Raw genomic sequence first — 13,306 nt, 5'->3', positions numbered from 1 at the left:
AGTTTCCCAAGACAATAGAAGTAAAAGCAAAAATGAACAACTGGGACCTAATCGAACTTACAAACTTTTGCACAGCAAAGAATATCATGAAGAAAACAAAAAGATAGCCTACAGACTGGAGAAAATATTTGCAACACGAGACCTGGGATTCATTTCCAAAATTGTATACAAACAACTCATACAACTCAATAAGAAAAAACCCAAACAACTCAATCTAAAAATGGACAGAAGACCCAAGTAGACATTTCTCCAAAGAAGATATATAGATGGGCAATAGGCACATGAAAAAACACTCAGCTTTGCTAATTATTAGAGAAATACAATCAAAACAACATTGAGGTATACGCGTCACACCAGTTAAAATGGCCATCATCAAAGAGTCAATAAATACTGAAGAGGGTGTGGAAGAAAGAGAACCCTCCTACATTGTTGGTGGGAATGTAAATTGGTGCGACCACTATACAAGATACTATGGAGGGAGGTTCCTCAAAAAACTAAAAATAGAGTTGCCACTAACTCCAGGAGATAGCGAAGGACACGGAAGCCTGGTGTGCCGCAGTCCACGGGGTTGCAAGGAGTTGGACATGACTGAACAACTGAACAACAATGATCCAGCAATCTCACTCCTGGGTATATATCCAGAGAAAACTATAATTTGAAAAGATATATGCATCTCAATGTTCATAGCAGCACTATTTAGGATAGCCAAGACATAGAAGCAACCTTAATGTCCATTGACAGATGAATGGATAAGAAGGTGTGGTACACATATACAGTGCAATACCACTCAGCCGTAAAAAGAAAGAAAGAATGCCATTTGCAGCAACATGGATAGGCCTAGAGATTATCATACTCACTGAAGGAAGTCAGAAAGAGAAGGACAAATATCATATACCATTTATATGTAGAAACTAAAATAAGATAAAATGAACTTATTTACAAAACAGAAACAGACTCACAGACATAGAAAACATGGTTACCAAAGGGGAAGGAGAAGAGGAGGGATAAATTAGGAGTTTGGGATTAACAGGTGAGCACTACTGTATGTAAAATAGATAAACAACAAGGTTCTACTGTATAGCACAGGGAAATATATTCAGTATCCTGTAATAAACCGTAATGGAAAAGAACATGAAAAAGAATGTGTGTGTGTATCTGAATCACTTTGCTATATACCAAAAACTAACACAACATCGTAAAGCAAGTGTACTTCAATAAAAAAATAAATGTGTTAAACTTTATATATAGCATGACTATAGTTAATAATAGTGTCCTATATATTTGTATTGCTAAGAGAGTAATCTTGAAAGTTCTATTACAAAAAATTTTTTTTGTAACTGTATGTGGTGACAGATGTTAACTAGATTTATTAGGGTGATCATTTTGCAGCATATACAAATATAAAATCATTAGGTTGTGCACCTGAAACGATGTAACATGTCAATTTTACCTGAATAAAAATTAATTTAAAAAATATGTTAAGCACTTGTTGAAGGTTGGATAGTGTCAGAGAACCAAAGAACAGAATCATGGAGTCGGATCTTGTTATATTTTTCCCTAACTTTGTGAATGCTTATTATATGTCAGATAATATTCTAAGCAATTTACATAAACAGTCTTATTTAATTCTTGCAATCGTTTTATTGTCCTGAGACAGAGAAATAGTTTACTCTAGATCACACAGGGTAGTAAGGTTTCAAAAAGGGGCACCTAACTTCAGCACCCAGCCTTTACGGATTCTTTCAATTTTTGAAGGTACTTACATGCATCGTTTAAAAAATTTCAAGTTGAAGTATAGTTGATATACAATATTATATTAGTTTCAGATGAACAGCACTGTGATTCAGTGTTTTTAGAGATACTGCTATTGAAAGTTATTACAAAGTAATGGCTGTAATTTTCTGTGCTGTACAATATATCTTTGTTGCTTAATTTTTAAATTTGAAATATAGCCTAACACTATCTTACAATGATTCCCAAATTGTGTTCTTTTACATGATTATTAATGGCTACATATCATTCTTAATAGCTGCTGCTGCTGCTAAGTCACTTCAGTCGTGTCGGACTCTGTGCGACCCCATAGACGGCAGCCCAGCAGGCTCCCCCGTCTCTGGGATTCTCCAGGCAAGAACACTGGAGTGGGGTTCCATTGCCTTCTCCAATGCAGGAAAGTGAAAAGTGAAAGTGAAGTCGCTCATTCTTAATAGGCCATACCATAATTTATATAGCCATTTATGTCATTTACAGTTTTTTTTCCAGTTAAAATGCCTTGATGTTCTTTTCTGTCTTGTAATCAAGTCTTTTTGCACATCCCTGATTATTTCTTTAGGACGAATTCCTGAGAGTGGAATTGCTGGACCAGGGCAATCACTTAAAGCAGTTGGAATTAAGGGAAAGCAACGTCAGCTAAGAAAAACCCTTCGATGTCCCGCTCTAAGCCCCACGGAGGGTTAATTCTCCACGTCAGCCCTGTGGCAGAGGGCAGCGCTGAGTACTGGCGGCTGTGGAAGAGAAGAGACTCCGATGCCAAGATCGAGAAAATGTCTCACCGCTGGCATGTTCAGCTTTCCACTCTGGTTTCCTGGGATTTCTGACTGGAAGGTCATTGGGGTTTGTGTCACGTAAAACTGACTCGGACCCCATGACGGGACCTGCAGGACAATCCCACCGTCCCTCTGCGGGGTCCTTTCTCCCGCTCCACACTACACAGTTCAGTTCAGCAGCTTCAGAACAGCGTATCTGAATTCTCTCTTAGAGAGGTTTTTTTGTGTTTTTCTTTTTTTTTTGTCGGGAACGTTTTAGATACCCACCCTTGTATCAAGAGTGTAATAAATCTTGTCACTACAGATCTTCAAAAGTGGCCTACGTCACCGTTCTGTTCATCTTAGACTTGTCAGAGAGATTACCTAATTATTATTATTATTACCCAATAATGGTTATCGGGCACAGAAGAGTCTCGCAATCCTGAGTTAACCGGTAATGCTGGCGAAAGGTCCACGATGAGCGTTCTGTTTTCCCTGGCGCACGAACCCAGTGCTTGATCGGGTTTACCCCAGTTTAACAAAATGCCGGCGGAGGAGGCGGGTCCGCGACGCTCGTCGTACTTAAGTAAGATGCCGCAGGAGCCACGCGCCTTCGTGAGAGCCCGGATAGCTCAGTCGGTAGAGCATCAGACTTTTAATCTGAGGGTCCAGGGTTCAAGTCCCTGTTCGGGCGCTTTGCGTTTTTTCACCTTCAGTTTTGTTTTCTTCCCCAGTTCTTAGAAATCTGAAAGAAAAAAATTCCTCCCGAAAACCGCGCAACACCTCCGCACTTACCAAGAAATCGAGTCATTTTGCGTAGCCGCTTTTCTTTCTTCCCTGACTGTACGTTTATCAATCATACTCCGAAATCAATGAAAAATACAGTTGATACGACTTAAGGTAGAAGTAGACTTAGCAACTAAACAAACCTTGGAATTTTCGAAAAATCAGAGGGCGCCCGAACAGGGACTTGAACCCTGGACCCTCAGATTAAAAGTCTGATGCTCTACCGACTGAGCTATCCGGGCTCTCTCAAAAAACGCTTTCTCTTCTGTTTACTTGATAATATTCTAATAAATTGGCTCTCAAATCTAAATTTTAATTAGTATTATTTTTTCCAGTAAGACAACGAAACACAAACATTCATTTTTCTGTTTTTCTCCATTCACTTAATACGTGTTTTCTTCAAGTTCCTTCATATTTAATGTCTGATGAATTTCTAATATTCACTAAGCTCTCTAAAATTACGTGGTAGTAAATTACAGAAAAATGGGAAACGGAGACGAACATTAAAAATTCAGAAAGCTGCAACCTCTTTTTACTACACTTCTGTCTTCAGTATACTGCTTCCCTGATAGGGCCTCTGAATGTCGGTTATACTCTGCGGAACCAGGTTTCAGGGATTTCCCCCATATCTTTAATGAACAATAGGACCTCTGAATGTCAGTTATATCTACTGAACCAGGTTACAGTATTTTCCCCATATTTTTAAAGAACAATGTATTTCCATTCACTTGATGATATAGCTGTTAAATAGGCATTCCTTAGCACAAAAGAAGGAAAGATACATTTGACTCATAAATAGAGGAGCTAATATAGGAAAAGAGAAGTGACTGTGGAAAGGTGGATCCGAATATAGATTGAGAGAAAGGGAGTTTAGACCTTTAATTTAGATTTTGATTGAATTTTTCCCTTTCTCCCTCTTCCAGACAAGTTGCGGTTTTCAAATCAGACTCCCAAGGTGAGTCCTTCTAAAGCAGTATTAGTGTGTACCAGTGAAAGCAACATAAATTATTAAGAATAAAAATCTCCAGATCAGCCTGGCTTTTCCTAAAATCAACTTCATCAACTGTGACGCATAGGGTGAGGAAAACAGGATTATGAAATTTCAAGACTGATAAGGGAGTGCGTTTTTGTTTCTGGGAACCTGAGGCTTCTGACACAATGAACTAAATTGCCCAGCCTCAGTTGCAGGAGTTTGCTTCCTACAATTGCCTGATTCTTTAAAAACAAAGGCCAACAAACTGTGTGATCCTACACAGGCCTGAGTTTCCACATCAACAAAACGAGGAAAGTTGATTAGATGACCTGTGCTGCTGCTGCTGAGTCACCTCAGTCGTGTCCGACTCTGTGCGACCCCATAGACAGCAGCCCACCAGGCTCCCCCGTCCCTGGGATTCTCCAGGCAAGAACACTGGAGTGGGTTGCCATTTCCTTCTCCAATGCATGCAAGTGAAAAGTGAAAGTGAAGTCGCTCAGTCGTGTCCGACTCTTAGCGACCCATGGACTGTAGCCCACCAGGCTCCTCTGTCCGTGGGATTCTCCAGGCAAGAATACTGGAGTAGGGTGCCATTGCCTTCTCCGAGATGACCTGTAAGACACTTTCTAAATTTAAAATTTTTACCACTCTTGTTACTTTTTTTTGCGGGGGATAAGATTAGAAGGAAGACTCAAAACGCAACAGGAAGAAATAATGTAATTGTACAAACATTTATTGATCATCTATTGATATTATGGCTTAGGTTCTGTGATGAAAGTCCTCTGACTTTCATCTCTATATATAGGACCTGGATCCTGTTCACTGTCTAGGAAAGAAGGGAGACATTTAAGCAGTTAATTTAAACAAAGTAATAAATGCAGTAATAAGAATTCAAGTACAAGAAGAGGCAGGAGATGAGAATGGACAGAAAGGGTGTACAAAATGAGGGCAAGGGGTCCTTCAGTTTTCAGCAAGGAAAACAGGATCAAAGTTAAATTTCAACAAGTTAACTGTCAGAGGTATGCAGAGGAAACTGTAGTGAGCCAGACAGACATTTATCTATTCAGGTGTTTCTTGAGCACTCATGTGTGAAATAAGGAAAAACTGTTTGCTCTGTTTGAATGAGATGTGAAAATGTATTATACCTAACTTCTTTTTTTTTTTTTTTTTAAGGAAGGGAAATAGCTGTCCAGTGTCCCTGTGAAGTGAAGTGAAGTTGCTTCAGTTGTGTCCGACTCTGTGCGACCCCATAGACGGCAGCCCACCAGGCTCCCCGGTCCCTGGGATTCTCCAGGCAAGAACACTGGAGTGGGTTGCCATTTCCTTCTCCAATGCATGAAAGTGAAAAGTGAAAGTGAAGTTGCTCAGTCGTGTCCGACTCTTCGAGACCCCATGGACTGCAGCCTACCAGGCTCCAGTGTCCCTAAAGAAGCAAAAATAAAGTTTGTTTTTTTTTTTTCCTGGTCAATGGCTTCATTCGTTACATCGTATTGCCTTTGCTCCAGGAAAATAAACCAGCTGTTTAAATTGACTAACTCATGAATTGCTTATTGAGCACCTACTATTTCCACAGCAAAGAGACAGGCACAATGGGAAGGAAAACAGTTAAGTCTGGAAGGAAAATGAGATATGAAAATTGTGTTTTGGGGATGGTGAATAAATTAATCTGGCTGTAATAAAGGGAGGTAGACAGGAAAAGTGTGGGATTGGAGACAGCTGATGGGATTTATTTCAGGCTAGAGGAGAATAATTTTATCATATAGGCAAGAGCAAAGTTTGAAAGTCAAATTGAAAGTTTGGCTTGTTAACATTGTAAAGTCCCATATGAAGTAGCATGAACTGAATCTGCTTTTTCTATATTGGGTTACAAAATACCATCAGCTCTACGCTTTCTCCTTTTTAAGCATGAAATCTTCCTGGAGTGCTACCAAGCTTCTCACTCACATTGACTGTTGAACTTAATTCTCCCACTGGAGGGCAGTCTAAACTCACAGATTCTAGATTTGTGGCCCAAACCCGCCCACCCCACCAACCCTTCTCAAACTGAAATTTCCCCGCTAATTATTAAACACATGTTCTTTGCTCTTCTACTCATCAGACTCATTGGTCATTGAAATTTTCCATCAACTCTGTATCAGAGCTAGGAAAATTGTGGATGAAGAAATGGGTCCCCAAACCAGTGCCTAATGTACCTACTCAGAGACCCAGTGCTTCACCATCATCTTTGAGTTGAGATCATTACAAGGTGCAGAGATGCATGGTACAGAGGAATTGTTCTGAAAAGTTTCCTTTTGTGTTTTTGGCCCAATAACTCCAAACTGAGAGCAGCCTAGGTTTCTGGTGGGCTCTTCAAGCTCTCTCCCACTACACTCCTCTCTATGACAGAAAGGCTAACAACTCAAGAAGCCCTCTAGCATTCAGAATCCACTGACTTCTTGTTAATCCAAAAGGCATTTCCAGCCTCACCACCCTGGATGCCTCAGCCGCCCTTGTGTTCGCATCCCTCTTTCCTGACACTTTCTCTCCTCCTCCTTTCTGACACTCTGGCGTCTCAGTTCTTTCTTTCAGGCCTCTTCTTACCTCTATTTACCCACTTGGGTGATGTCACATATGTAACTTTGTTTATCATCTATGAATGGAAGAGTCCAAAATTGAAACCACGTGTCCATGCCTCTACTTTCAATTTAGTTTCATAAATCTAAAGTCTACTAGACATCTCCACCTGAGCATTCCAGAGACACTGCAAGTCCAAATTTAATTTAATGTTCAAAATCAGAGTCATGATTGTACCTCCAATACCCGGGCCCTTTCTTACTACAGTCCCTCACTTAGTAAATGGCACCACCTGCCCCCAGTTCCTAAGGCATCAGGTGGGGAGTAATTCTACACTCTTCCCCCTCACTGATGATCCCTATATTCAGTACAGTACCAAGTATTACTGACTTGACTGCCTGACTCTCTTGTATCTGTCCTTCCCTCCCATCCCATGCTTCTGTCCCTGCTTCGAGATTCTCTGCTCTTGCACCCTGAATGCAGCCATGGCCTCCCCGTGAGTTCCCAGCCGGTACTCCTAAGTGTGCAAATGGCACACTCCAATTTGAAGGAACAATTTACAAAGGGCCAGGAGGGTATAGAAAGCCAAAAGCAACAGTGTGCAGTCTCCCGGGCCAGCAGAAAAGGGAGTTCCCACTTCTTGGCCTGAAAGTCGAAGGAAGGGAGTGAGCAATTCTCTAAATGGAGAGAGAAGAGGGAAAGGGAGAGGGAGGGAAAGGAGCTGAGAGGGAAGGGGAAACACCTGGAGGAAGCTTTGTTGAGCATGGCAGCCAGCCCACAGTGACCCCAAAGAGAAGGAGCCCAAGGAAGAAATGTCCAGACCTCTTGACCTCCCTCCTCCCGCTCTTCTGAGGAGGCTCCCCACTGGCCCACCGCTTCTAGGAAACCAGAGGGCCCAGAGTGGATCTGCAGGGGCAAAGGGAAGACATCAGTATGTATTCCAAATCCTCCTGTAATAGGCCGCATCACTGATCACACAACTCCCAGTCTGCACCCTGGGTTCTCTGTTGCCTACAGGGCTAAACCTAAATTTTTTGACATGCCCTGGTTTCTCTTATAATACAGAATTTTCTCCCTACCAAGATGCATTAAAAAGCCTTTAATATGATCCTCAGCCCAGCAACTTGGGCAGGCCTATTTCCTGTTAGCTCTTCACTGAAGACTCTCCACTCCAGCAACCCTGGACCACTGAGGGCCCCACACTACTGTGTTCTCTCAGGCTTCCGAGCTTAGCCTGATGACTAAGAGCACACAGAAAGGGATCATAAATGTGTGCTTCGATCACGCAGTGAATGAGTGAATGAGTGCATGTTTTTATCCCCCGAGGCTCTTGAGCATTAGGAATAGCTTCATACATACGTTATATGTGCAGAACACACAGGCTGTGGTCATCAAAATGGTCCATTACATTCTTTCCTTTGATCTCCACAACAGGCCTGAGTGGGAAGCAAAGCTGAGAGAACTATTGATGCTCAGAGGGTGAAGTGGACTACCCAAGGCCATGGTGCAGTGAGTAGAAAACAAACACAAGCCTTTGTCCCTTCTCCTTTCAAGAGCTTCTCCTCCCATTGTCTCACTCAAGGTTGCCTGCAATTAATGGTTCTTTGCACTGGCCCAGATTTCACCTTATATGAGAACAAAACAATATCCCAAGAGGTACCTCCAAATCATGATCTCACTTTTTACATTGCTTTCTCCCTCTACATAGGACTTCATCTGGCTATTCAAATTTCCTTCTCTAAAACAGTTATCCTCCTTTGAGCTCTAAAGTCTCTTCCATTTAGGAAATTTTAAAACGCCCTTATCTTTTTTAAAAGGCCTTTCTGACACCCTTAAAAAAAAACCCACAAAACTCCAGTGAACCCCAAACAGACTGTAAGAGTAGCATTTTAACAAACATTTCTTTGAGACTAGAGAAGGCACGGGTTTGCAGATGTTTGCCTGAGAACCCTAGCAGGGGAGTCCTGGGCCTCTGACCTCAGGCTGGGAGTACTGAGCCCTAGATACCTGAAGGGGACGGCAGGGGAGGGACTCTGAGAACCAGGTGCTGAGCGTAGTCTGGCAAGGAAGAAACAAGGAGGACCCTGGTGGAGAGCAAGATTCAAGTTTTGAGGAAAACGCACTTTGAGATAAGATAGCATCGTTATTATGCAAAACAAAAGCAAATGGGGGGGGGGCAACTAATGGGTTTCTTTGGGTGGAGCCCTTCGGAAAATTCTTCTAGAGACCACTGCTCAAACAAAGGTACTGAGTCAAAATTTTAAATAGAACGTAATGTATGCAAGATTTTCCCCTTGCGCTGGTTGGGCTGGAGGATCAACCACTACCCTTCCCCCTCAGGTTGTAGACTGCTATTTAACGGGGATCGGGTCACACGACCCACTAGGGCGAACCGAAAAACCGATGAAGCAGAAAAGTGCAAAAGGCAGAGGCAGCTTTCCCCCGCCGTCTCCTCCAACCTCAAGGTAGGGACTCCCTCGGGCATCGCTCTGTTAATGATGGGGGGGGGGGGGGGAGGAAATTCCATCCACCGATACCCGGACCTCAAAACTCTGTCATTTCCAGTAGAATGATCTGGCATTCGTCCGGCACACAGCAAAGGGGTCCCAGCAGGGGAAGGTAACGACCATCTGCAAACACCCTCACGTGAGTGGAGAGTGGAGATCTCGGCCCCTGGGTTCCCGAAGCACGACTCGACGCCTTGATTTTCCCTCCCAGCGCGCAAAGGCCGGGGAGGCGGGGAGCCGAACGGGAGGGGCAGGCGGCCGGGCTCGGGGCCCGCCCTCCTCCGCGCTTCGGGCGCTGCGGGCTGGGGCCGCGGCCTGCGGCTGCCCGCCCTGCCCGCGTCCGGCCGAGCCTCCGCTGCCGTGCAGTGCGCGGGGTCTCCGGGAGATGGCTTCCCCGCGCTCGCCCGCGGCTGCCGCTATTGTCTCCCCCGGGTCCGCCGGACCCCGCGGGCTCGCGCACGCCCTCGGCTGAGCCGACTCCCCAACCGGTCCTCGCGCCCCTTCTGCCTCCCCGCTGCCCCGGGCCCGGCGCCCGCCGCGTGCTGCCCGGGAGGGAGCGGCCCGGAGGAGGCGGGGAGCCGCCGGGAGCCGGCAGCCCGGGTCTCCGAGCGCACGACCGCAGGAAACCGCAGTGGGCGCAGGTAAGGCGCGCACCCGGCCGGGCGACCCGGGCCGCGTCTGCGGATCACCCGCCGAGTGGGGCGGACGGAGGTCGGGGGCTCTCCCTGCAGCATGGCAGCTGCGAGGTTCAACAATGGAAGGACCCGAGGGTTCCCGGGGCGCGGGCCGCGGGGGCGGTGGGAGCCGAGCTCCGGGCCCCGCACCCGAGCGGGAGGCCCCGCCGCCTCCCCGCTCCTGGGTCTCCGAGTGTCTCGGACCCCGGGCGCCCTCTTCCCCACCCCTTTCCCTCTAAACACACTTCCTGGCTCCCAGCGGCAAGGCGCCCTGAATCAGCCAATGGTTTTGGTGTTTTGGTTTGTTAAAGGTGAGAAAATAAAAGGCAAAACCTGCCCTGGAGTGAGAGTGGTGGGGTGGTGCTTTCTCTTGCGGTAGGTGAAAAGTCAGCATCTAGCCTAGGGAATATATAATAGATATACATTTTTTAGGCGGACAGATAGGAAAATTGGCTTCTGCCTTATAAGGATACTGCAGCAAAAGGGGAAAGCTTGGGAGAGGGAGAGGGGCCTTCATGCCGGAGTTCCCGGTCCTTGGGGGGAGGCGCAGCTCCCCCGGCCTGTGCTTGTCTCTGGTTTTCAGCTCCCGACAGCGGTGGCTTTGATGTTGGGGCGCAATCGCAGCAGCAGGAAGCCCCGGGGAGCCTGCCAAGCCCGGGTAGGGTGGGGTGGGAAGCCCAGGGGCTCGGCAGGCTCCTGGGTTGTGAGAAGAGGTTACTAACGTGTGAGGTTAGCGCACACACCCTGGTTGGCCGCGGGGCGCGTGTGAAGACCCTGCTATTGCTCGCGCTCTTCAGGCCGACCTCCTTTCTCTTGGTCTCCACCCGCTTGTGGGGTCTTTATGGCTTCCCAGCCCCTCCAGCCGGCTGCGATGGAATCTCTATTGTCTTTGCTGCCCTGATGTTTTTTTATCGGTTCTTTTAGAGAATTTTGTACCCTGGGTGGCTGGTCCCAGCGTGGCACCAGATTCCTTAGCACACAACTACCCAGGCTTCCAGAAGTGGGCCAACATGCCCCTCCTTCTCTGTCTAAACTACCTGACTGTATGGGTTGTGGCCAAGCAGATGTAAGTAATTTGCACTGAATTCCAACCCTGTATCAGCCGCTGAATGAAAACTTATTCTGTTGCCACACAAGGCCTCAGGAAGATACTGGAAGAGAAATGGTCCAGGGGGTGGCAAACCTGATCCCTCCCGCACTCCAGCTGTGTATCCCAGAACAGAAGTTACGAGGCTTCAGAACTGCAGCTCCTCCAGAACCTGGCGGTCCCCTCTGGGGTTGTGTCCATGGAAAAATTAAGTCGAGGCACATTTTATAGCCCTGCCTGGCAGCCAGCGTCTGAGGAGGTGGTGGCTCGGAGCCGGAGCCCTGGACTGAAGCTGTGGCTGTTTCCCCTTTGGCCTTTGGATGAGTCCAAGGTTTGACTTCCATGGCTCTGAACTTACTGCTGAGTGTGCATGGGTGTTTGTGTCTGACTCTGACCAAACTCTCAGCCCTGGCCAGAAGGGAGCTAGTCCATTTCCCTCTTCCTGGAAAGATTGGTGAGGGAGGTTCCGTTTATCTGGGTCCTCAGGCCTTTCCCTGGAGTGCTCGTTTGGATTGTCCAGTGACCTGGAATACCTGCATACTTGGCCAGGATGTAACGATGCTCTAGCAGATACCCCACCTTCTTGTGAGCCTTAGGTCTCCTCTCTGGTTTCTCCACCCCACCTAGGCCTGACATTTTGAAGTATCTCATGTGTATGGTCATTCAGCCTGGACAGCCCTGCTGGCCAACAGGAATAAAAATGAGGGAACTCTGTTCCCTTTGGGGGTTTGTAACTGGCCGTAAACTTCAGGCTCCTCATGCTCCCAGGACGTGAACTTGGGTGCAATAGTGCGGAGTAGTAGAGAAGCAGTGGGTGGGTTCAGTGTCAGGAGGCCTGGCTTCCTAGCTGTGTGAGTATGAACAGCTCGTGAGCCTAAGACTCAGTTTGCATAACTATAAAAGGGGGGAAAATACCTTTGGGTCATAGGATTGTTTTAAGGATGAAAAACACTGCTTACCATGAACTGAATAAAATCATGTATGCAAAAGCACTCTGAAAACTGCAGAGTGCTATACAAAAGTAGGTTATACATCTGAGTTTAGTCTCACTAATGAGGGAGGGAAAGCTGGTGGGGATGGGGGAGAGGGGTGGGAGGAAAGGGATATGAAATAGAGAATGTTCTGGAAACTTTCTTTTCTGGCTAAGGGAAAATAATGTGACAATGCCCAGGTAAACTATTCTTTGGGTATTTCTCTTTAAATAGGGTTGCTAGAGTGGGAACTAGGAGAGAAGGAAAGTCCACTTAATGATATTTCTAGGGGATCAGGGGGATATATACACCCCCAAAGGCTGACTGCTGTCTATAGTTAGGGTAGTACTGAGCTGGCAAATAATATTGTAGCTGGCACTGATGTCAGCTAGCTAGTCAATACAGAGGAGAGATTTGAAGCGGGCATTCCCTTTCCAGACCCTGTGCTCATAAGTTGGGTGCCCCTCTCAGGGAGATGTTGGGTCCTGGGAAAGGAGCAGCAGAGTTACAGAATTCATTCATACTGGATTCCTTGATTTGAATGCCAGTGAGATGCTACCGGACTGAGACATACCTTAGATAACTCACTTCTCAAGGACACAGATCCTGGGGGACAAATTTCCTCCACCCAGCCCTAGTCCAGCATAGCACCTCCTTAATTCTTGCATTTCCTAGGATCACATGTAGTTTTAGAATTGGAAGTCATTTCTCTACAAAGAAATGACTCTTCCAAGGTCACGCGATTCTTAACAATGCCGGAACTTGTTCCACAGATCATTTTACTGCCAATGAAAGGACCTGTCTTTTAGCACTTTGGAATGTACCTATCAGTTGACCCTATCGTTGCTGGGAAATTTTCTTCTCTCAGGATATCGGTGATGGAATTCACTGGCCTCAAATCTCCATAGTGTTAAAGGGATTCATGACACAGAACATATTTTGAGCTTTGGGGAAGAAGCCCACAAGGTATGGAGGAGGAAGAGGAGAGCAGTCCCAATAGTCCTGGGGCAGAATATAGAATCTGCGACAAGGGATCTTTAGCAGTTCATCCTTCCTCTTCTTGAGAACTTCCTGTAGGAAGTCTCACCTAGCAGAGGCTCCATGGTGTTTCAACAAGAGGCCAAAAATCATTTGCCTCTTTGGAAACTTTTTTCCTTCCTCCTTAACTTTCGCACGTTCCACCCTTCTTTTTGAAAACATTGTTCGACACCCTTCATCCTGGACCTTTCTCTC

The 13,306-nt window shown here is 46.0% G+C and overlaps 1 protein-coding gene and 2 non-coding genes across 8 annotated transcripts in view; 2 read left to right on the top strand and 1 right to left on the bottom strand.

The window, feature by feature from the left end:
- Positions 1–3,143: 3,143 nt before the first annotated feature.
- Positions 3,144–3,216, top strand: TRNAK-UUU (transfer RNA lysine (anticodon UUU)). Its single transcript has one exon. It is a non-coding gene; the product is annotated as a tRNA-Lys (tRNA).
- A 261-nt stretch (positions 3,217–3,477) lies between these two features.
- Positions 3,478–3,550, bottom strand: TRNAK-UUU (transfer RNA lysine (anticodon UUU)). Its single transcript has one exon. It is a non-coding gene; the product is annotated as a tRNA-Lys (tRNA).
- Positions 3,551–7,203: 3,653 nt separating this feature from the next.
- Positions 7,204–13,306, top strand: part of PIK3C2B (phosphatidylinositol-4-phosphate 3-kinase catalytic subunit type 2 beta) — a 73,492-nt gene continuing 67,389 nt past the window's right edge. The window contains exons 1-4 of one of the 6 annotated variants that reach the window (XM_055581716.1): positions 7,204–7,330; positions 8,269–8,343; positions 9,175–9,299; positions 9,403–9,480. The gene's annotated coding sequence lies outside the window, so the exon portion shown is untranslated. Of the gene's footprint in view, positions 7,331–7,351; positions 7,766–8,268; positions 8,344–9,174; positions 9,300–9,399; positions 9,481–9,613; positions 9,983–13,306 lie in introns of those variants that run through there. The other 5 variants (XM_055581714.1, XM_055581715.1, XM_055581718.1 and 2 more) reach the window with 5 other exon arrangements.

The sequence above is a fragment of the Bubalus kerabau genome, chromosome 5, assembly GCF_029407905.1.
Source record: "Bubalus kerabau isolate K-KA32 ecotype Philippines breed swamp buffalo chromosome 5, PCC_UOA_SB_1v2, whole genome shotgun sequence".
Taxonomy (NCBI): Eukaryota; Metazoa; Chordata; class Mammalia; order Artiodactyla; family Bovidae; genus Bubalus; species Bubalus kerabau.
Note: the sequence above shows the minus strand (reverse complement) of the source record. Positions and strands in the feature narration are given on the sequence as shown.